Below are 21,614 nucleotides of genomic sequence, written 5' to 3'. Positions count from 1 at the left end.
GCAGTAGATGGAAGAGATTTTAGGCTAAAGTAACCCTAACTTGTCTTCTTTTTTTATTTCATTATAGCTTAAGTAGAGAGACATACCTCATCAATTGATACTCTTCTTCTATATATATATGAGACTTTTCTTCAAGTTCCCTCTGAAGAAAATCCTGCCCTAAACCAAAGGGGAGGGGTTGTGGCTCTTCCACTAGTGACAAAGAAGCCAAACCCAGCCAGAATGCCTCAGTAGCTTCTGGTACACAGGTACTGTTCTAAGTGCAGGGGCAGACACAAGTGAATTGGGTTGGACACAGTCCCTGTCCTACATGGGGCTCCCAGTCTTATTCTCCATTTTATAGATGAAGAAACTGAGGCAAAGAGAAGTGAAGCGACTTACCCAAGATCACACAGCAGACAAGAGACAGAGCCGGGATTAGAACTTGGGTCCTTCTAACTCCCAGGTCTATGCTCTATCCAGTAGGTCACATTCCCTGCACTCAAAGTACTCTCCATCTGGAAGGGGAGACAGAGAGACAAAAACTATTTACATGGAGTGTGCGTAGGAAGTTAATACAGGAAGTTGTTCAAGTTTATCAGGGTGAAGTAGCAGAATAAATGATTGGACATACAAACGAAAATATACATATAAACATACATGCTGAGGTCACTGCATACATGCAGGAGAAACACTGTCCTGCAGCGTGGCCTAGGGATTAGCGCAGGGGCTTGGGAGTTAGAAGAACCTGGGTTCTAATCCTGGCTCTGCCACATGCCTGCCGTGTGTCCTTCGCCAAGTCACTTAACTTCTCTGTGCCTCAGTTACCTCTTCTGTAAAATGGAGATTAATACCGTGAGTCCCATGTCTACAGTCCCTCTAGACTGAAAGCTCGCCGTAGGCAGGGAATGCGTCTATCGTTGCATTGAACTTTCCCAAGCGCTTAGTTCAGTGCTCTGCACGCAGTATTCACTCAGTAAATATGACTGAATGAGACAAGGATTGTCTCCAACTTGATTAGCTTGTATCCACCGCAGTGCTTAGTACAGCACCTGGTACATAGTAGGCACTTAACAAATACCATTAAAAAAAACTGGCCTAGGATAGCAGATGACAAAGAAACACAAGAGAAGCAAGGTCACCCTATGGGTGGACAAAAATGAGAACGGTCAATGTTAACTGCATTAAATCAAAAAGGACAAGGGCTGAGGCCTAGGGAATTCTGAGGGAACGGAGTTGGGATACTACGTTTGTCTTATCTTACTTATGCCGTCGAGTCGTTTCCGACCCATAGAGACACCACGGACACATCTCTCCCAGAATGCCCTACCTCCACCTGCAATTGTTCTGGTAGTGGTCCATAGAGTTTTCTCGGTAAAAAATCCGGCAGTGGTTTACCACTGCCGCCTTCCGCGCGGTAAACTCCAGTCTCCGCCCTCGACTCTCTCCCATGCCGCTGCTGCCCAAGCATGGGTGACTTTTCTTCACTGTGGAAAAAACAAACAAAACAAGGCTGGAATCAAAGGGGGAGATGTTATCTGCAGAGAGGGACTGGGGACTTCAATAAGGTCTAGAGGTGATGACCATCATGATGGGGTTGGAGTATTCTTTAGGACACCTAATATGGTGGTGCGTCCTCAAGTGGAGATATCGCTGGGGAGGTGCTGGCTTTTGGAGATTGAATGCTGAGGGGAGGAGGTGAGGACAGCAAACATGGAGGCCATACAAGCAGCGGCTGAAAGGGAAAAAAACTTGTTCAGAGATACTGACCCCTTCTTGCAAACTCCCAAGAGGGTCCAGTTAGTTGGGGCTGGGAAATGGGTGGTGAATCAAGACAGCAGGTTCCTTATGAAGGAGAGTGACCTGATCTGAGAGACCTTTATAGATGCCTGAATGGGAAGATAAAGGTCATACTTACAGAAGCATGGCCAACCGGGTAAAGCACGGGCCTGGGAATTAGAAGACTTGGGTGCTAATCCCAACTCCACCACTCTTTTTTTTTAAATTGTATTTGTTAAGCAGATACATACAAGCTAATCAGGTTGGACACAGTCCATGTCCCACATGGGGCTCACAGTCTTAATCCCCATTTTACAGATAAGGTCACTGAGAGACACAAAGTGACTTGCCCAAGTCACACAGCGCACTAGCGGCAGAGCCAGGATTAGAAGCCAGGTCTTCTGACTCCCAGGTCCGAACTCTTTCCACTAGGCCACACTGCTCTTCTCTCATCTGCTGCGTGCTTGGGCAAGACACTTAACTTCTCTGTGCCTTCGTTTCCTCATCTGTAAAATGAGGTTTAAGACTGTGATTCCCAGGAGGGACATGGGCAGTGTTCAACTTGATTAGCTTGTATTTACCCCAGCAGTTAGTATAGTGTCTGGCACATAATAAACACTTACATACCTTAAAAAAAATAGATATCTGAGAGGTGCCTGGACAGAGTTTAGGAACAGAAGGCAATTGGGGACCTTGATTTTCAGCTCTGCCCTGTTAGCTTCTCAAACTTTGCAGGTGTAAGGACAGGACTTAAATTGGGGAGCAAGTCATTCATTCATTCATTTCATTCAATCGTATTTATTGAGCGCTTACTGTGGGCAGAGCACTGTATTAAGTGCTTGGAAAGTACAATTCAGCAACAGATAGAGACAATCCCTACCCAACAACGGGCTCATTGGAAAAGACTAGAGGGAGTCTCTCCAAGATAAACAAAAAGTAAGTGCAGGTGGCTAATTAAAGGGAAGGGTGTAGCACTGCAATTTCTAGAAGCCCAACAATGGGGGGGAGCTTTTGAAAAAAAAAGTAATGAGTTTGATTCAAAAAAAAGGCAGTGGGAGACGTTTTAATGAAAGGAAACGGTGCGTTTCCTTGAGGTTCTCCTAGCCTCATAGAGCTAATGGGAAAAGGGAGAGTGAGGGAAAGATGATGATGCTCAAATTGAGGTCATTGAGAAGAGAATGAGGATCTATGAGAGAGGAGAAGGAGAGCTGGGAGAAGAGAATGGCCACTCCAGCAGAAAGGCTTACCCTCCCCAAAGTCATCACAGATGGATCCCAGCTCTGCCAATCAAGTGGAAACCCTGGAGCACTTAGCTACAGAATGGGTAAAAGACTCGGGAGGGAAGGAAAAGAATGGCAAGGGGATGGCGAATCAAGATTCTATACCAGATCTCCAATATGAAAGAACAATAAATGCAAGAGAGTAATCTCACATCTCCTACGTGATGTTGGGCAAGACACTTATCCTTGGTGTACCTGTTTCTTTATCTGTGAAACGGGAAATAAAAAATCCACTCTCCCCACCTGGTGAGCCCTCTGGGGGGCAGGGACTACGTCCAATCGGATTATCCTGTACCTACCCCAGTGGTTAGACCAGGGTTTGGCACATAACAAATACCACTTTTAAAAAAATGACTGCAGACTAGAGAGTGCCTTTAAAAGGAAAGGGAAGAGATCCTTAAAGGCCTTAAAGTGAATAGGTGTAAGGGGCAGAGCAAACTGCCGGTGAGTATGATGCAACACTATGCCCGCATTATTTAAAGACCTGGAGAAGGAGAGGAAGAGGGGGGTCTCTTCAGGGAACTGTATCCCCAGAGTGCTGATTTCAAAGGAAAAGCGAGAAACCTCAGAGGTGGAAATGGAGCTGAGCTGTGAAAGTCTCGTCAGGAAACCGAGGGCTTCGGGCCCCGCCGGCTTTGCTGCGGAATGATACGGGGTTCGTCGAAGTGCTGGGCGGCCATTAGCGGAGATCGGTAATGAGGTTTGGCGGGGAGGGTTGAAGCTGACATGGCGCCTGAGCACGAATGACACCATCGTACAAAGAACGAAGGCGCTGCCTGTCTTCCCAGACACAGGCTGCTGAATCTCTGCAAGAATTCATTCGCAGGGATGTGCATCAGCGTTAGTGAGAACCTGTAAAGATGGTGTGCTGAGAGGGAGGAAGACTGTCTGTTGCCTAGGCAGTATCTGGGAGGTTTCCAGCACGCCAAAGGCAGAGGTCAAGGGGTACTAAATCTCTCTGGACGAGGAAAAAGCTTTGGGCAGAGAAGGGTAGGGAATCTTACGCGATATTATGGAAGAGTCCGGCACTCCGACTCCTCATAAAATATGACAGAGGCACCTCATATATGGTCGTGATCAAGAATGGAATGGAGAGGAAGTCCCAGCTTTCGGAGAGCCAAAGAGTGTAGTCCGGTCTCTTATGTCCAGTCTGTAGCTCCTTATCATCATCAGTGGTATTTACTGAGCACTTATTCTATGCAGAGCACTGCGCTAAACTTAGTCATCGGCAAAGATGACTTAATAGTGCTTGGACACACCAGATTCTGTGAGTTCCATACCTCAAGAGCTCTGCACAAGTTGTGACAGTCTAACGACAGCAGAGAGAAGTCCAGAGGATAGGTGTAATGCTTTAAAAATACATGTGGAAGAATCAGGGGACTAAAGCAAACATATACAAATACAGAAAAAAAACCCCGCACTTGGAGGAAGTAGGGAAGGGAAGGAGGTTACAGGGTTCCAGAGAGAAGGGACAAGGAAACCCTCCGTGCTCCTGCTTGTAATTAGGTAAGGCGGGAGAAAATTGGACGTGAAATTGAAGGCAGGGGAAGAGGAAACTAAGAACGTGAAGGCTCTGGAAGTTATTAACAGGAAATAGGGTCGTGCTGATTAAGCCGCTCCTGGGCCCATCCTTTAGGGCTGTGGGCGAGGTTTGGATTCCCTCAGGTGATAGAATGATCGAATTGCAGAAGATGGTTTTCTCTGCACTATGGGGAAATAAGATGAGAAACCCTCAAGAGAATTGGCATATTTGGCTCATGGTGAATGCAAACTGTTTTTTTTAGTTTTCTGTTGGGTTTGTTTTTTTTAATGTTGTCATTTGGGAAAGAAAGGGGAGCAGGGAATTAAGTGAAAATCTGAGGTGTTGCTCACTGTAGCTGGAACTGGGGAGGAGAAAGGCTACCGGGGGTAGATTAGGGCAGCAGAGGGTATGGCATATAAGAACGTCAGTTGGCCTAGAAACAACTTAGACCGACTAATAGCAATATTTACTGAGTACCCACTTGGTGTGGTGCACTGAACTGGGCATGGGGGAAATACAGACTAACAAAAAGACACAGTCCCTTCCCATAATGAACTTACATTCTAATAGGGGAGATAAATCTCAAAATATTATAACCTAGCAACATAGAAAGGACAGTATTAGAAAGGAGCTTCCAAAGACAGCCTACAGTGACAAGGTGAAGTTGAAAGATCACAAAGGGAAGAAGAGGTGTGAGATCTGGGGTTGTCTTAGAAGAGTGAGGCTGTAACGTTTGTTGAGAGAAAATAGAAGGGTTATGGTCAGGCAAAAGTTTGAGGGCGGGAAGGGTAAGCAAGAACCATATATTCCAGTGACTATATAGGTTTGGGAACAGCAAGAAAGCAGTATTGTTTATGAATACCATGTTTTAGATTTTTCTCAGGCGGGCCATATGAAGGAATAATCAGGTGGTGGCCATGGAAGCCAGAAGATAAGGAACACAGAATATGGAAAAAGGTGGATTTGGCTTTTTGTAAGATCATGGAGAGAATGTGTCTAAGGAAGAGGGTATTTCAAGAACAGAAGTTTCACTCTTAAACCCACACCCACCCACCTCCACCTCAGACCAACACTTTGTCCCCATGTCCTCCCTCCTCCCTGAGGCCCTTTGGCTCATCCCATGGAGCTCCGGTCGGTCAATTGTATTTATTGAGCGTTTACTGTGTGCAGAGCACTGTACTAAGCTCTTGTGAGCATACGATATAACAATAAACAGACACGTTCCCTGCAGTTTGGCTTAGTGGAAAGAGCACGGGCTTGGGAGTCAGAGGACATGGGTTCTAATCCCGGCTCTGCCACTTGTCTGCTGTGTGACCTGGGGCAAGCCACTTCTCTGTGCCTCAGTTACCTCATCTGTAAAATGAGGATTAAGACTGTGAGCCCCATGTGGGACAAGCTGATTACCTTGGATCTACCCTAGTGTTTAGAACAGTGTTGGGCACATAGTAAACACAACAAATATCATCATCATAATTACCACTATTATTAATAAAGTCTAGACTGCTCGAGGCAATTCCAGCCTGGGGAGCCCCTCTCACTGCTCGGGGCAGCTGGGCAAGGGAAGGTACAAGACTCAAGTTCCTGGGTGTGACCAGTCAGGGCAACCCCCCAGCTCTGCAGGATGACAGCTGTCCAGAGAACTGGGCAAAGGGCACAGACATGAGGACGATCACAGGGATGGGCCCAGCGGCAGACCTCAGATTTAGAGGGGTCCGTTGGAATTTCGAAATTAGGAATTTCACCATTTTGACAATACGGGGGTTGGGGTTACTGAGTCATCTCGCCGTCCTTTCCCCTCAGTCGTCCCTACGAAGATGTAAGGCAAGGACGGGAAACCGTAACCGAGGAAAAGATGGAAGAGAACAGAAGGGGAAAGTGGGCTGTGATTCTTTAGTCATGTAAATTTGATAATGGTGATGAGGAAAATAGAGGTTAGTGTGACAGTTGCCTTGACATCTAACTATCATATTTTTCTAGAGCAAAAGCGACAATCAACAGGATGCATTCTTTTGGTGCATAGGACTTAAAAGCGGTTGAAGGCCCTGTCGTTATTGAAGCATACCAGACTCAATTCTATTGCAGTATTCAAAACATTCAAAATCCAAGTTATTACTGAATTGTACACCAATGAATTTTTATTCCCCTGCGACTTCTAGTTTGGAGTATAGGCATTTGCTTTTGTTTTGCAATCTCCAGTATGCTGCAGAAACCAGGCCCACTCAGTTTTGTCAAAAAATTATCAAATTTGTTTTTTTAATAGTAAGCACTGCTCTGTTCATGTTCTACAAAAATGAGACTTTCTTCACACTGCTTCTGAGGGCCCACACTAACCTGCATGGAAATACTTGCTATGTTGGGTGGGCAGTAAGCCTACAGAAATCTTTTAGTCCAGGAAGTTGTGTGTATCAAAAAATATCATCATCATAATAACGATTGTGTTATTTGTTAAGCACACTTACCTGTGTGCCAAATATTAGTATACTAAGCGTTGCGGTACGTACACACTAATCAGGTCAGACACAGTCCCTGTCCCTCATCAGGCTCAGTCTAAGTAGGAAGGAGAAGAGGTACTGAATACCCATTTTAGAGATGAGGAAACTGGGCACAGACAAATGAAGTGACTTGCCTAAGATCACACAGCTGATACATTCAGTCTTTGAACCAAGCATTTTCCTTCCCCGACCCACAGCCCAGCCCCCTGCCCCTATTATTATTATTATTGCTATTAATAATGGTATTTAAGTGCTTACTTTGCACAAAGCGCTGGGATAAATACAAGCAAATTGGGTTGGACACAATCCCTGTCACACGTGGGGCTCATAGTCTCGATCCCCTTTTTACAGATGAGGCAACTGAGGCCCAAAAAAGTGAAGTGCCCAAGGTCACATAGCCGATGAGTGGAGGAGCCAGGAGTGGAAGCCATGGCCTTCTGACTCCCAGGCCTGTGCTCTATTCACTATGCCATACTGCTTCTCTTAATTCCATGCAGAGGCTTGGGAGATCCTGTAGACTGCAAAATGGGAATTCAATACCTGCTCTCCCTCCTATATTTAGACTGCGGGCCCCGCGTCAGACACGATCATCTTGTATCTTCCCCAACGCTTCGTACTGTGCATGGCCCCTAATAAACACTTAATAAATACCACAGTTAGCATCAGTTGCTATTACTAATTTGAGCTGGGCTTGCTGGGCTGTGCAAAACTGCTGGACCTGAGTGAACCTGGCCAACCCAACCTACCTTGAGGAATCATTCAAAGGTTGATCTTGCTCTACGTTACTCGGCTTCGCTCCGGCCAAGTGGAGTCAGTCATGAAAATGTCTTCCGCTAGACTGTAAGTAAGCTCCTCCACTGGACCGTAAACTCCTCGAGGGCAGGGATCGTATCCACCAACTCTAATGTATGGTCCTGGGAAGTAGTGGAAATGGTACGGTCACTGAAAGAGAAGGCTCCTGGCCTGGAGGAAAGAGCAGGGGCCTGGAAGTCTGAGGACCTGGGTTCTAATCCCAGCTCTGCCACATGCCTGCTGTGTGACCTTAGACAAGTCACTTAGCTTCTCTGTGCCTCAGTTTCCTCATCTGCAAAATGGAGAGTCAATACCTGTTCTCCCTCCCATTTAGGCTGGGTCCCCCATGTGGAAAAGAGACTGGGTCCAATCTGAGTATTTTCTAGTAAGAATAAATAATAGTAATAATGGTACTTGTGAAGCGCTTACTGTGTGCCAAGCATGGTTCTAAGCTCTGGAGTAGATACAGGCTAATCAGGTTGGAGACAGTCCCTATCCCACATAGGGCTCACACTCTTACCTCCATTTTATAGATGAGGTAACTGAGGCACAGAGATGTGAAGTGACTTGCCCAAGGTGACACAGTAGACATGTGGCGGAGCTGGAATTAGAATTCAGGTCCTTCTGATTCCGGCCCGTGTTCTATCCACTAAGCCATAATGCCTCTCTACTGTATCTACCCCAGCATTTACCCCAGTGATGGGCACAGAGTAAATGCTCATCAAACACCATCATGGCATAGTGGATAGAGCATGTGCCTGGGAGTCAGAGGGTCATGGATTCTAATCCCAGCTCTGCCACTTGTCTGCTGTGTGACCTTGGGCAAATCACTTTGCCTCAGTCACCTCATCTGTAAAATGGGGATTAAGACTGTGAGCCTGTGCAGAACATGCCACTTCAAACTGACAGTCTGGGAAGACCACGCTTTTTCCACCTCTAAAACTGAGGCCACGTCTACATTCTCCTTCGCTGGATATAAAACAGGACAACATGCTACAGGCGTGGCTTAATTCATAAAACTGTGAGCCCCACGTGGGACAACCTGATCACCCTGTATCTACCCCAGCGCTTAGAATAGTGCTCTGCACATAGTAAGCACTTAACAAATACCAACATTATTATTATATTTTTAACTCAAATTCAATGTAATTCATTGTCCTCCATGCCTACAATTACCCTCCGTTCCTCTTTCCAAGGAAATTCTGGAGTTAACTCCTTCTCCCCATTCAGCCCCCTCAACCCACTATTCCGCCACCTACCTGTGTTCTACAGCCCACATTTCAAATCTGTCCTTAGCTTCTCCTGGCTGAAATAAAACTATCCCAAAGTCTCTTCATTCAATTGTATTTATAGAGCATTTGCTGGCGCGGCCTCTGAACGTCTCTTCGGGCATAGTGCACTGTCCATAGCTGACGGCTCATTTCTAAAAAAAAAAGTCTACGGTTCTTAGCTGTGGCCTACTTAGTGACATCGCACAAATTATTTCCAGGTGTCCTTTCCCCTTTTCTCCTGCCACCTTTTTCACAAATGGCTCCACGCAGCTCCAGATTTCAGATTCAGATCAAGTTTCTTTTTGACCCTGGCACGTGGATCACACTGAATCTGCCATCTGGCTTGATGCCCAGGGACACTAATAGTCAAAGGGCCACCGCAAACTCTCTATGGGGTCAGTGCCCTACTACTTCTCCTGTACACCTTCTTCTGGCCATGAGGTTTCTGCGGAATGCCTCTATCTCCCTTACCCTGCATAGATCTGTCTCCTTTTGCTTTTCTACAGGACCAAAGTTGCTAGAAGTCTGTTATCACTAAAACCTTTTACCCCCCCCATTCCTCATTCCCCATTCACTGATCCTACACCACTGACATCTCTCTCAGGCCTGGGAGTCAGATGACCTGGGTTCTAATTCTAGCCCTGCCACCTGCCTGCTGACCTTGAGCAAGTCACGTAACTTCTCTGGACCTCGTTTTCCTTCTCTGTAAAATGAGGTTTCCATAGCAGTTCTCCCTCCCACTTAGACCTAAGTCCCATGTAGAACAGGGACGGTGTCTGACCTAATTATCTTGTACTTATCCCAACACTTAGTACAGTTTTTGGCCTAGAGCTAGCGCTTAACAAATACCACAATTAATTATTCCTTGCCTCCTTTTTCATTTCCTTTTCCAGGCTTTTCGTGACTTTTCTCTTGGTTCTCCTTTCCCTGCCTTACTCCATCTTGCCTCCCTTTCTGCCTCATCTCTCTCTGATTCTCTATTTTCCTTCCACTTCTCCTTCTTTATCTTTTCACAACTTGATCCTCTTCCTTTACTAACACTCCTTTTCCTCCTTCCCCTGCCCCTCGCCTGCTATGTGACTTTGGGCACATCACCTAACTTCTCTGTGAATGAGCTGCCTCTTCTGCAAAATGGGGTTTAAATAGCTGCTCTCCCTGTCTTAGACTGTCTGATCTGTTGATACCGTATCTACCTCAGTGTTTAGCACCTCGCTTGACACCTAGTGCCTAGCAAATACCAACGTCATGATTATTATTGCTAATAATAATAGTAATTATGGTATTTGTCAAGTGCTTACCATGTTCCAGGCACTGTTCTAAGTGCTGGGGTTGGGTAATTGGGTTGAACACAGTCCCTGTCCCATATGGGGCTCACAGTCTTCATTCCCGTTTTCCAGATGAGGGAAATGAGACCCAGAGAAGTGAAGTGAGTTGCCCAAGGTCACACAGCAGACAAGTGACAGAGCCGGGATGAGAACCCGTGACCTTCTGACTCCCAGGCCGGTGGTCTATTCATGAGTCCGGAAACAGGCCCAGGGCCCATACAGGCACTTGGGGTGGCTGGCAACCGGGGCCTCTTCCCTTCCCTGTCATAAGTCCGGCGCTTAGAACAGTGCTTTGCATATAGTAAGCGCTTAACAAATGCCATCATCATTTATTTTATTATTACGAGTTTAGCTGGACATTGAGGGCCTCTCTTAGGTGACTTAGTGTGGTAGCCATACTCAGGCGAGGAAAGGGGAAGAGCAGTTGAAATCTCTTAGCTCGTCTCCACAGCGTGGCAACATTGGGGTCCCAGGGAAGTCAACTGGCCCTCCCATACAAATAGCAGGCTAGCCTAGTGGAGAGAGCATTGGCCTGGGAGTCACAGGACCTAGGTTCTAAACCCAGCTCTGTCACTTAGCTGTCACCTTGGGCAAGTCATTTCCCTTCCCCTCAGTGACCTCATCTGTAAAATGGGGATTAAGATTGTGAACCCCATGTGGGACATGGATTGTGCCCATCTTGGTCTTCTATCTACCCCGGAGCTTGGTACAGTGCCTGGCATATAGTAAGCGCTTAACAAATACCATTTAAAAAAAAATGATAGGGACAACATGTCCCAGCTTGTCCCTATGGCTGGGTACGGCTGGGGTTTCCCTGGTTGGCTCATCTTCTCAAGATTATGTTTCTCTCCAGCAACTGAAACTCCTCCCACCCGCCCTGCCAAAAGGTGATGTTGTTAGAGCAATTAGGAATTTTCCTTTAGAGCAATCAGAAGGGGTGTTTTTTTTTTTGAAGCTTGATCCTCCCTCCTACTGCAAAGAGGTTTTTTAAAAAGATTCATTTACTTGCCTAAAAGCCCAATGGCAGACACTAGCTCAGGAGTAGTTCTTGGGCAACTGTCGTATGCGGGAATACTGTGCTAAGGAGTTGGGAGAGTAAGACAGAATTAGTAGATAGGCACATTGGCCTCGAGGACTTGAGGAGTTTACATGATATGTGTGTGTGTGTGTGTGTGTGTGTGTGTGTGTGTGTGTACCTGTTGGGGGGGTGGGGAGGTGGGGATGGGGCATAGTCAAGTTGCAACGAGACGTCCGGTCTCGGTGAAGAGATGCATTACTCCTTCCCTCCTGCAGAGATCACCCTAGGCAAAGAAAATCCTTTCCTGGGGGCCAGGATGAGACAACTTGGTGGCTTCCCCTCTCTATAATTTCTTTTGGTGTCTGTCTCCCCTGCTAGACCACAAGCTCTGGGAGGGGAGGGATGGTGTCTACCTTTACTGCACGCTCTCAAGTGCCAAGTACAGCACTCCGCAGAGTCAGTGCTCAACGAGTACTACTGCTTGAGAAGAGGAGCTCCTGGATCATTCCAGCTCCATCCCCTGCCTCGAGCCTCACTCGGTTCATGTTCCAGCATTTCACATTCATCATGGCTTCCCTCTGTCCAACGGCGTGCTGCCCTGCCAGGGAGGAAGCGATTTTTCTCATCCTTTCTTCTAAATTTTCCAAGCTTCCTGAGAAATTGCCTCAGTATTGCTTTCAAAACAAAAACTAAAGGCTTGAGACCCCATTTAAAAGTTAAAAATGGACGAGGCCAGAGAGGCTATACTTCTAAAAGCTTGGGATGCATCAGTCTTCACCCTTGTGAGCTACTGTGAATGACTGATCCTTTCGGGTGTGAACATAGATGAGCTTCATCAAGGGCTCCCGGAAGGCCTATTGAGTGTTTGGACACTTCCTTGGATCAGAGGCTACGGTGGTTTTCTGACTTTCTTGGGCAGGGCAGCTAACCCTTATGGTGCATTTCTGAAGGCACCTCGGATAGCAAGATCCACCTTGAATAACAGCGGTCTTTGTACTTAGCGCTGTACTAAGTGCTGGGGCAGATGCAAGGCAATCAGGTCCCTCACGGGGCTCACAGTCTAATTAAGAGGGAGGGAGTGCGGATACTGAATCCCCATTTTGCAGATGAGGGGAACAGAGGTGCAGAGAAGTTAAGTGACTTGCCCAAGGTCACAAAGCCGGCAAGTCCTTCCTCCTCATATTTGACAGACCGTTGTTCTCTCCTGCTTCAAAGCCTTATCGAAGGCGAGTCTCCTCCGTGAGGCCTTCTCCGACTAAGGCCCTCCTTTCCCCTTCTCCCACTCCCTCCTGTGTCGCCCTGATTTGCTCCCTTGGTTCTTCCCCCCTGCCAGCCCCACAGCACCTATGTACCTATCTTTAATTTAGTTATCTGTACGGATGTCGGTCTCCCTGCCTCTAAACTGTAAACTTGTTGTGGGCAGGGAATGTGTCTATCGTTGTACTGTAATCTCCCAAGCGATCAGTACAGTGTTCTGCACACAGTAAGGGCTAAAAAATACAACAATGAATGAATGAATGAATAACTCTCAGGCCCATTCTCTATCCACTAGGCCATACTGCTTTGAGTCCAATAAAACAGAGCTGGTAGACATGTCCCCTGCTCACAACAAGTTTACAGTCTAGGCCACAACTCTCCCGATCTTCAAAGCCTTACAGCACGTAGGTACGCATCCTTAATTTATTTTAATGTCTCTCCCCACATCTGGACTGTAAACTCCTTGACGGCAGGGAATAAGTCTACCATATCTGTTATATTATACTCTCCCAAGCGCTTAGTACAGTCCTCTCCCCACAGTAAGTGCTCAGTAAATCCCACTGACTGACTGATTAACTGAACTGTGAGGGGGTTGGTATCACTGAGTTAAGGCTTTGCAAAGGTTGGGATACCAAGAGGCAGGCTCAAAAAATTGCAAGAACTTTCTTACTTGCAAACAATGTGGCAAGCAATAACGGTCGAGCACCAATCTTTTGAGTTCCAACCACGCCTGAGGATAGGCTCTCACCATGAGAAATATCTTCAAAAATAAAGGGAACTATAAATACATGCATATATCCAGATTTTGAATTAAAGAAGCAATGTGGCCTAGTGGAAAGAGGACAGGGCTGGGAGTCAGGTGACCTGGGTTCCAATCCCAGATCTGCTACTTGTCTGCTGTATTACCTTGGGCAAAGTAACTTAATTCATCTGAGTCTCTGTTCCCTCATCTGTAAAATGGGGATGAAGAGCGTGAGCCCCATGATGGACAGGGACTGTGTCCAACCCAATTATCTTGTTTCTTCCCCAGCGCTTAGAACAGGGCCTGGCACAAAGTAAGTGCTTAAAAAAATACCATCATCATCATCAGAGGAGCTGGTGAAAGACTGGAGAGGCAGGAGGAAGATCAGGAGAAAACTGTGATGGCGAAACCAAGGTCAGATAGCATTAGTCAGGCAGTCAATAGTATTTACTGAACGCTGTGTGCACAGCACTGTACTAAGCACTTGGGTGCGTACAATATAGCATTACCAGGAGGAGGGAATGTTCCACGGCAGCAAGAGTGGCTGGAAGGTCAAGGAGGATGAAGAGGGAGAAGAAAATTGTTCTGTTTGGCGAGGAGGATGTCATCGCTGACTGGAGAATGTGGTTTCGGTGGAGCGAAGGGGTGGAATTTACCTTGTAGTGAGTCAGGAAGGGAGTTAGGCGAGAGAAACTGTGAGCACCATGTATATAAAACCCATTTCAAAATGTGGACAAGAAGGGGAGCGGGGAAAAGAGGAGAAAGCTGGAGTCGAGAGCAGCTCTATGCAGCGTCGGGAAGACCCGAAGGTGTTTGAAAGCAGTTGGAAAGGAGCCAAGAGAAAATGCACGTTGGAAGACGGCCACTGGATAGGGATGGAGGACGGGAGCAAATATTCTTAAAAGGTGCAAGGTGCGAGGAGATGGGGTCAGAGCACAGGTAGGAGGAGAAGGTTTGGAAAGCAGGTGAGAGGGCTTCAAAGTCATTTGCACGTGGGTCTCACGTGAATAGTCAGCTGCCTCTAGTAGATGTAGTGGCGGAGAGGCAAGGGGATACAATTAGGAGCTGCTTTCTGTTTTTGAGAAGTCTGCAGCGGCACTGGCTCGGCTAAGGATTTTGTATCTAGATGGCGCTGAAGTAGAAACAGTAAGTGTCCCTTATTTGTTTGTATCCTTATTTTCTTCTAGAAAGAAGTGTTTGTTTCCGAGGCACGCTCTCTCCTTCTAACAAAGGCAACATCATCCACCTCTGTAATCTCTTTTATCCATTATCACCACCCACTTGCTTCTGCTACAGTTTGGGAGCTGCTATCAGCACCGTGCAACCCCTGCCTGATTTACCACGATAGACCCAGTACCCTAAACTCCCACCTCCTGGTCAGGATAGACACACGCGGAGAAGAACCTGGACTCTGGTCCCGGCTCTGCCGCTTATCCGCTGCATGACGTTGGGCAAGTCACTTCACTTCTCTGAGCCCCGGTTCCTTCATCCGGAAAATGGGGGTGAAGACTGTGAGCCCTACTCGGTACAGGGACTGTGTCCAACACGATTACCTTATATCTACTCCAGCGGTTAGAATGATGCCCGGCAAGTAGCGAGAGCTGAACCAATATCATTAAAAAAAAGGAGAAAGTCCAAGTCTCACCGGGTGGAAGAGTTTCCAACAGTCATTTCAGAACCTTCAAGACGTCAAAGCCGTAACCCCTGAGGTTGAATGGCAGAGAAAATTCCGACGCTGACCTGTCAGCCAATGGTGCGGCTAGAAGGTGGCCAGGTGGAAGAGTGGGCAGAGTCTCTGAAGGTGTCAGAGTGTAAAGAACCCTCTATCTAGGGTGTGAAGCCGGTAATGAAAGTTTAATGAAGCAAAAGGAGGCGGAGAGGAAGCAGTGATTTGAGTTCTTTGGGGAGAGGAGCAAGAAACCCAAAAAAGGCAAAATGGATGGAGAGCTGTCCCTTTGATACTGAGCATGAATGATACAAGTGAAAATGATTTTATCCGGGAGTGAGAGTCAAGGGGGCAGGGTGAGAGAATCAACAGCCCAAAACGAAGACGAAGGCATCAATTTGGAGACTGGCTTCAAGGAACACGCCTACTTCTAAAATGATGGCCTCTTCCCCAAATCTACCCACGTCATCCGCTCAGGCAGAAAAGAACCATGCAAACCAGCAGTGGTCCACAGATCCTGGGCATAATCATTCTGTCTGCTGTAAGGATTTTAGTACCAGTAGAAACTATAGGCCACAGTGCTAGAACCTTGTTGACTGATGCTCTTTACTATTATAAAGGCATCGCTTATGACACCAGTAAATATACCATGATGGGGTCCCTATAGATTCCAGTCTAGAACCTTGTAGACTGATGCTCTTTACTGTGATAAAGGCATCATTTACGACACCAGTAAATAAACCATGTTGGGGTTCCTAGAGACCCCAGTCTAAAGTGACAAATTTTTTTTTGGTAGGAGGCTATTTTTCAGGAAAAAAAAAAAATCAAAATATCAAAACCTCCAATATTTATATACTGGAGGTACAAGGCCCCTACATGCATACTTTTCATTGTAATTTGCACCCTACAAACAATAAAGGCACACTGCAACAAACGAAACAATGTAGCAGTGTTCCTTATGGGATTGTGATACCCTGATATGAATTTGCCTCTAGAGAAGGAGGTCTGCATAGATCAGATAGAACCCTTTTTATTTGCCAGTGTATTTTGAGAGAGAGAAGAAAAACTTGGAGCCGATTATTGTCACGGTCAATTATTATAATAATAATAATCTTGGTATTTGTTAAGCTCTTACTATGTGCAGAGCACTGTTCTAAGTGCTGGGGTAAATACAGGGTAATCAGGTTGTCCCACGTGAGGCTCACAGTTAATCCCCATTTTACAGATGAGGTAACTGAGGCCCAGAGAAGTTAAGTGACTTGTCCACTGTCTCACAGCTGACAAGTGGCAGAGCCGGGATTCAAACCCATGACCTCTGACTCCCAAGCCTGGGCTCTTTTCACTGAGCCGTGCTGCTTCTCGGGTCATTAATCATCAATTCCTTTACAGAAAAAATGGTAAGGTGGCCTGGGAAAATCCTAAAGTGAGCTCCTAATGTAATAAATGCATTTTGTAATGAGTTGCAATTTAATAATTCTTTACAGCATTACCATTAATTACCTCAGGGATGGCAAAGAAGCTTAGGGCCACCAACAAACCTACACCTCAAGTTTAGGAGAGACCTTGGAAAATTTTGTAGGCCAACAAAACGGTTTGCAGACTTGACCTAGGGTTGTCCAAAGGATAAGATAAAGGCGTTTTTATGGCAGGGTAAGTCATGACTCTGATATGAGCTTTTGATGCTTTGTATGGGTTCATCTTCAAAAGCCTTGTAAATAAGGAAGAACCACAAGCTTGGGCTCCTATCAACTTTGACTTGCTGATATATATATATATATATATATATATATATATATATATATATATATATATATATATATCCAGGGGGGAAAGTTTGCAAACAGGGTTAACTTCTTTTATCTCACACCATTCTGAAGAGTTTTTGTTCGGTGACATTATTTGACCTTTAACCACTAAAATCTTCACACAATGCGGCAGCAAATGAGAGTTGCCAGTCAACTGGATGATCTCTCTCTCTCTCTTTTTTTTTTTTTAACAAAAATTTGGTTGATCTGAAGAGTTAAATTGGTTTGGTCTTTTGCATTTCAAATTAAATACTCTCCATAAAAAAGGAGTCACTTTAATGTGTCACTTTCAGTCAGTAGAAAGCAAATATTATAAGGTTTAGAGGGATACATGATAAATATTCTGTGTCCCGGGGCCAAAATGGGCTGCGTTGGAGTGGGACTAGTGCAAATTTGAACAGAATTCCTAAGGCTGAATTACCTTTTTTTGATCCATCAATAGACTTTTGGTCTCACGAGAAAACAAACATTATCACTAATTTCATAGGTTATTAATATAAGAAAATGACCTACTCACCTTTCTGGAACTCACGTAAAACCAGTAAATTTCTGGGATTTACTAGTCATCAAGGGCCACTCTGACTTTCCAGCTTGGTTCCTCACCCCAAGTCTTCTGTTTTTTTCTACTCAGTTCGTCACCCCAAATCTTCTGCTTCCTCCTTTTTATTCTTTAAAATGGTTTCAAATATATTTGAAAGTCCCTTCAGCCAGATAGGCTCCTTGGAGTCCTTGAATGATGGGTCTGTAAACGATAGGGCTTAGTTTAGTGCCCGAAATAATAGAAAGATTGAAAAACCCCGATTTACTAAGGAATTTCTAATTGACTAGGCTACTCAGTTTGCCCCTGGAATCCAGCTGACATTACACCTGGCAGGGGAGATGATTCCTGAACCCCTGGTAGTGACTAAAAGAAAGTTGAAAGAATGGCAGAAGAGGCCATATTTGGAGTTGGAATTTTCACCCGCCCAATGCCGGGGAGAGACGGGAAGCTACGGCCACACTTCCAGGCCCCTGGGCAACCCGCTGGTGTCCCAAGGAGAGGCTCAGTGCCGCGAGCCCAAATGGGCCGGGGTGGGGATGACAGTGCTCTGGACCCAGTAAGTGCTCAATACATATGGTTGACTGAGGGGTAGCTGCTCTGGACACAGTAAGTGCTCAATACATATGATTGCGGTGGGAACGACAGTGCTCTGAACACAGTAAGTGCTTAATACAGATGATTGACTGAGGGGTAGCATTAGGGGCCCAGAGGCAGCTGGGGCCTATAGGGGTAGCATTACGGGTTTCCCGAGTTTGGGGGAACCCACGCAAGGTAAGGAAATCGAGTAGCATTTCACGGGGCGGGGATGCCGACGGTGCTCTGCGGGTACCTTCGGCCACCTGGGGGCTCCAACTGGACGGGTGTCGACTTGAGCGGTGGGACGGCGACGGCCATGACCTCTCGTCTCTATTCCAGTCCTCCGGCCGGTTCCAGCCGCGGGACACTCGAAATGGTGGCACGGAGGCCTAAGAGAGCCACAGTTCAGAGAGATCCTATCATTCAACCCTAAAATAAAAATCCAAAGATCACTTTAGTCACCTCAAGAGGACCCATTTTTATCAGGTATAAGAGCGCCGCAAGACTACTGGCCGATTTGCAGGAATTCCCGGGCATACATACACACCTTCTGACCAATTGGCTTCCCACTGCTTCTCCAAGGGCCGAGCCAGGAGAGGAGCGGCAGGGACGCAGAGAGGCTCGGAGAATTGGACTTTCTACAGCCGTTCTCTCCCCAGGCCTTCTGTCTCTTTCCACAAGCTCCCTCCACCTGCTTCTCGCTGCCACACCTGCCGTTAGCTTCCCGCCACCCACCCCGTGGCTCTGGAACCTCTCCCCTTCCTTTCCCCCTGTGCCCCCGACACTGAAATGAAGCTATAATCACGTCAGGCATTTAACGTTCTTCTGCTATTTCTAGAGGTTGGGCAGTGATCATCTGTTGAAATAGCTAGAATTTCAGCCATCGAGGTAAAAACTGGTGAAGTTGGAGATGGCACACACATGGAGCTATTCGGCACTTGAACCGTCCAACTTTCTGGGAAATGTGAAGCAGGGATGGGGGTGCTAGAATCTAACATAGGGCATTAAAATGGCTTCGAAGGATTATTTAGCTCCATTTATCGTCCGATCGATATCCAGAGCATCAGCTTTTTGCAAGACAGCTTCTGGGACTAGAGAACGGAGCAGCTTGCAGAGTGGACAAATGAGCCGAGGGCCATTTTCACTCTCCGACTTTTCTTATTTTCCTTCCTTTGCATTGGATCTTAAAGGTTCTTTAGGTGATCGATCATCCCATCGCGGCCTTTCGGGTATCACAACACTCCGAACCAGTTACGGAAGCGGCAAGGCCTAGTATATAGGGCACGGTATAGAGGGAGTCACAGGGATCTGGGTTCTAACCCCAGCTCCTCCACTTGACTGCTGGGTGACCTTGGGCATGTCACTTCCCTTCTCTGGGCCTCAGTTACCTCATCTGTCAAAAGGGGATGAAGACCGTGAGCAACACGGAGGACAGGGTCCAACCTGATCTGACGGTATCGATCCCGGCACTCAGTTCAGCGCCTGGCACATATTAAGTGATTCGTGAATACTAAGATTACGTTTAGTGATCCGTGGCTCAGTGGAAAGAACCCGGGCTGGGGAGTCCGAGGTCATGGGTTCGAATCCCAGGCTCTGCCGCTTGTCAGCTTTGTGACTGTGGGCAAGTCACTTTACTTCTCTGGGCCTCAGTTCCCACATTGGTAAAATGGGGGATTAAGACTGTGAGCCTCACGTGGGACAACCTGAGGACACTGTATCTCCCCCAGGGCTTAGAACAGTGCTCTGCACATAGTAAGCACTTAACAGGTACCAACATTAAACATTGAGACAACCAGATTACCTGGCATCTTCCCCAGCTCTTACAGAAATGCTTGGCACGCAGGAAGCGCTTAACAAACGCCGTCACCCTCAAGGCCTAGTATACGGGGCAGGGGCCCAGGAGTCACCAGGCCCTGGGCGCTCCCTCCACGGGGCCTCGACCGCCTCAAGGTCACCTCACTGGGCCTCGGTACCCGGGGAGGCAGCGTGGCTTGGTGCAAAAAGCCCGGGCTGGGCAGTCAGAGGTCAAGGGTTCAAATCCCAGCTCCGCCACAGCTCAGCTGTGTGACTGGGGGCAAGTCGCTTCCCCGGGCCTCGGTTCCCTCATCTGGAAAATGGGGTTGAAGATCGTGAGCCTCCCGGGGGACCGCCTGACGACCCCGTATCTCCCCCGGCGCTTAGAACAGCGCTCTGCACATCGTGAGGGCTTAACAGTTACCAACATTACGATTATCAGCGTGGCTCAGCAGAAAGAGTCCGGGCTCGGGAGTCAGAGATCACGGTTTCGAATGTCAGCTCTGCCTCTCGTCAGCTGTGTGACTGTGGGCAACTCACTTCACTGTGCCTCGGTTACCTCATCTGTAAAAGGGGGATTAAGACCGTGAGCCTCATGGGGGGACAACCTGATGACCCTCTGTCTACCCCAGCACTTAGAACAGTGCTCTGCACATAGTAAGCTCTTAACAAATACCAACATTATGATTATCCCCTCATCCATCAATGGGGGACGACACGGTGAGCAACACTTGGGCCAAGGCCGGGCCCAACCGCCTAGGGCAGTGGGGGTCCCCGCCTGGATGGGGGCCGGAGGCCATGAGAAGCAGCGTGGCTCAGTGGAAAGAGCCGGGCTTGGGAGTCGGAGGTCATGGGTTCTAATCCCGACTCTGCCTCTTGTCAGCTGTGTGACTGTGGGCAAGTCACTTCTCTGTGCCTCAGTGACCTCATCTGTAAAATGGGGATTAAAACCGTGAGCCCCATGTGGGACAACCTGGTCACCCTGGAATCCCCCAGCGCTTAGAACAGTGCTCTGCACATGGTAAGCGCTTCACAACTACCCACATTATTAAAGGTGGCCAAAATCTGGGGGGGGGGGGAGGGGGGTTTTTAGGGGTTGTCCGCCCCGAGGGGGACAACTTTGGTTCGGGGGTCAAGGCCTCAGGCCTGAGCAGGGCGATGCCCCTTGACCCCCATCGCCTCTTGGGGGTGGCAGGGCCGGGTCGGCGTCGACCCCCTGCCTCCTCCTTTCTCCTCAGAGAGGGGCGTTGGGACCGGCCTCTAAGCCCCCAGGCGGGGAAGCCATTATTGCCCAGCGCTGCCAAGAGGCAACGCCTCGCAGAGAGCGAGGGAGGAGGGAGCCCCCGTGACGGCCGGACGGAAAGGCAGACGTTGGGGCGGCTCCTCCCTCTCCTCGGGGCTGGGGGAGCCCGACGGGCGAATCCCCAGGGGGGTCGAGGCCCGCCGCAATCAGAAGGGCTCCTTCCTTCTTTCCTTCTTTCCTTCCTTCCTTCCCTCCTTCCCTCCCCCAGCCCGCGGTGACAGGGCCCGAGCCCTCCATTCTTTTCACGAGGATTTAACGCCCGCAACCTAACCCGCTAGTTCTCCCCCGTCCCGCCCCCCCAGCCCCGCCCTGACGGACGCGCGGCGCGGCCAATGGCCGGGCGTCCCGGCGCGGGCCGGGCCAATGGGAGGCGGGGGGGAGGGCGGGGCCGGGGCGGCCAGCGAGTCGGGTGGGCGCCGCGGCTGACGCGAGTCAACAAAGGTCACGTGGGGCGGGGGGCGGGCGGGGATTG

At 47.9% G+C, this 21,614-nt stretch overlaps 1 long non-coding RNA gene across 3 annotated transcripts; it reads right to left on the bottom strand.

Annotated features, from left to right (window-relative positions):
* Positions 1-1,309: 1,309 nt before the first annotated feature.
* On the bottom strand, positions 1,310-20,303 carry LOC114805446. 3 transcript variants are annotated; one of them, XR_005661051.1, is made up of 6 exons: positions 20,264-20,303; positions 18,299-18,434; positions 17,446-17,670; positions 9,104-9,267; positions 7,799-7,966; positions 1,310-1,466 (listed from the first exon to the last, which is right to left on the bottom strand). It is a non-coding gene; the product is annotated as an uncharacterized LOC114805446 (long non-coding RNA). The 3 variants fall into 3 exon arrangements; XR_003753423.2 differs by lacking the exon at positions 20,264-20,303 and having other exon boundaries at positions 18,299-18,476; XR_003753422.2 differs by lacking the exons at positions 7,799-7,966; positions 9,104-9,267; positions 20,264-20,303 and having other exon boundaries at positions 1,383-1,466; positions 18,299-18,476.
* Positions 20,304-21,614: the final 1,311 nt, after the last annotated feature.

The sequence above is a fragment of the Ornithorhynchus anatinus genome, chromosome 18 (assembly GCF_004115215.2).
Source record: "Ornithorhynchus anatinus isolate Pmale09 chromosome 18, mOrnAna1.pri.v4, whole genome shotgun sequence".
Taxonomy (NCBI): Eukaryota; Metazoa; Chordata; class Mammalia; order Monotremata; family Ornithorhynchidae; genus Ornithorhynchus; species Ornithorhynchus anatinus.
The sequence above is the reverse complement of the archived record's forward strand: the minus strand, read 5'-3'. Positions and strand labels throughout refer to the sequence as shown.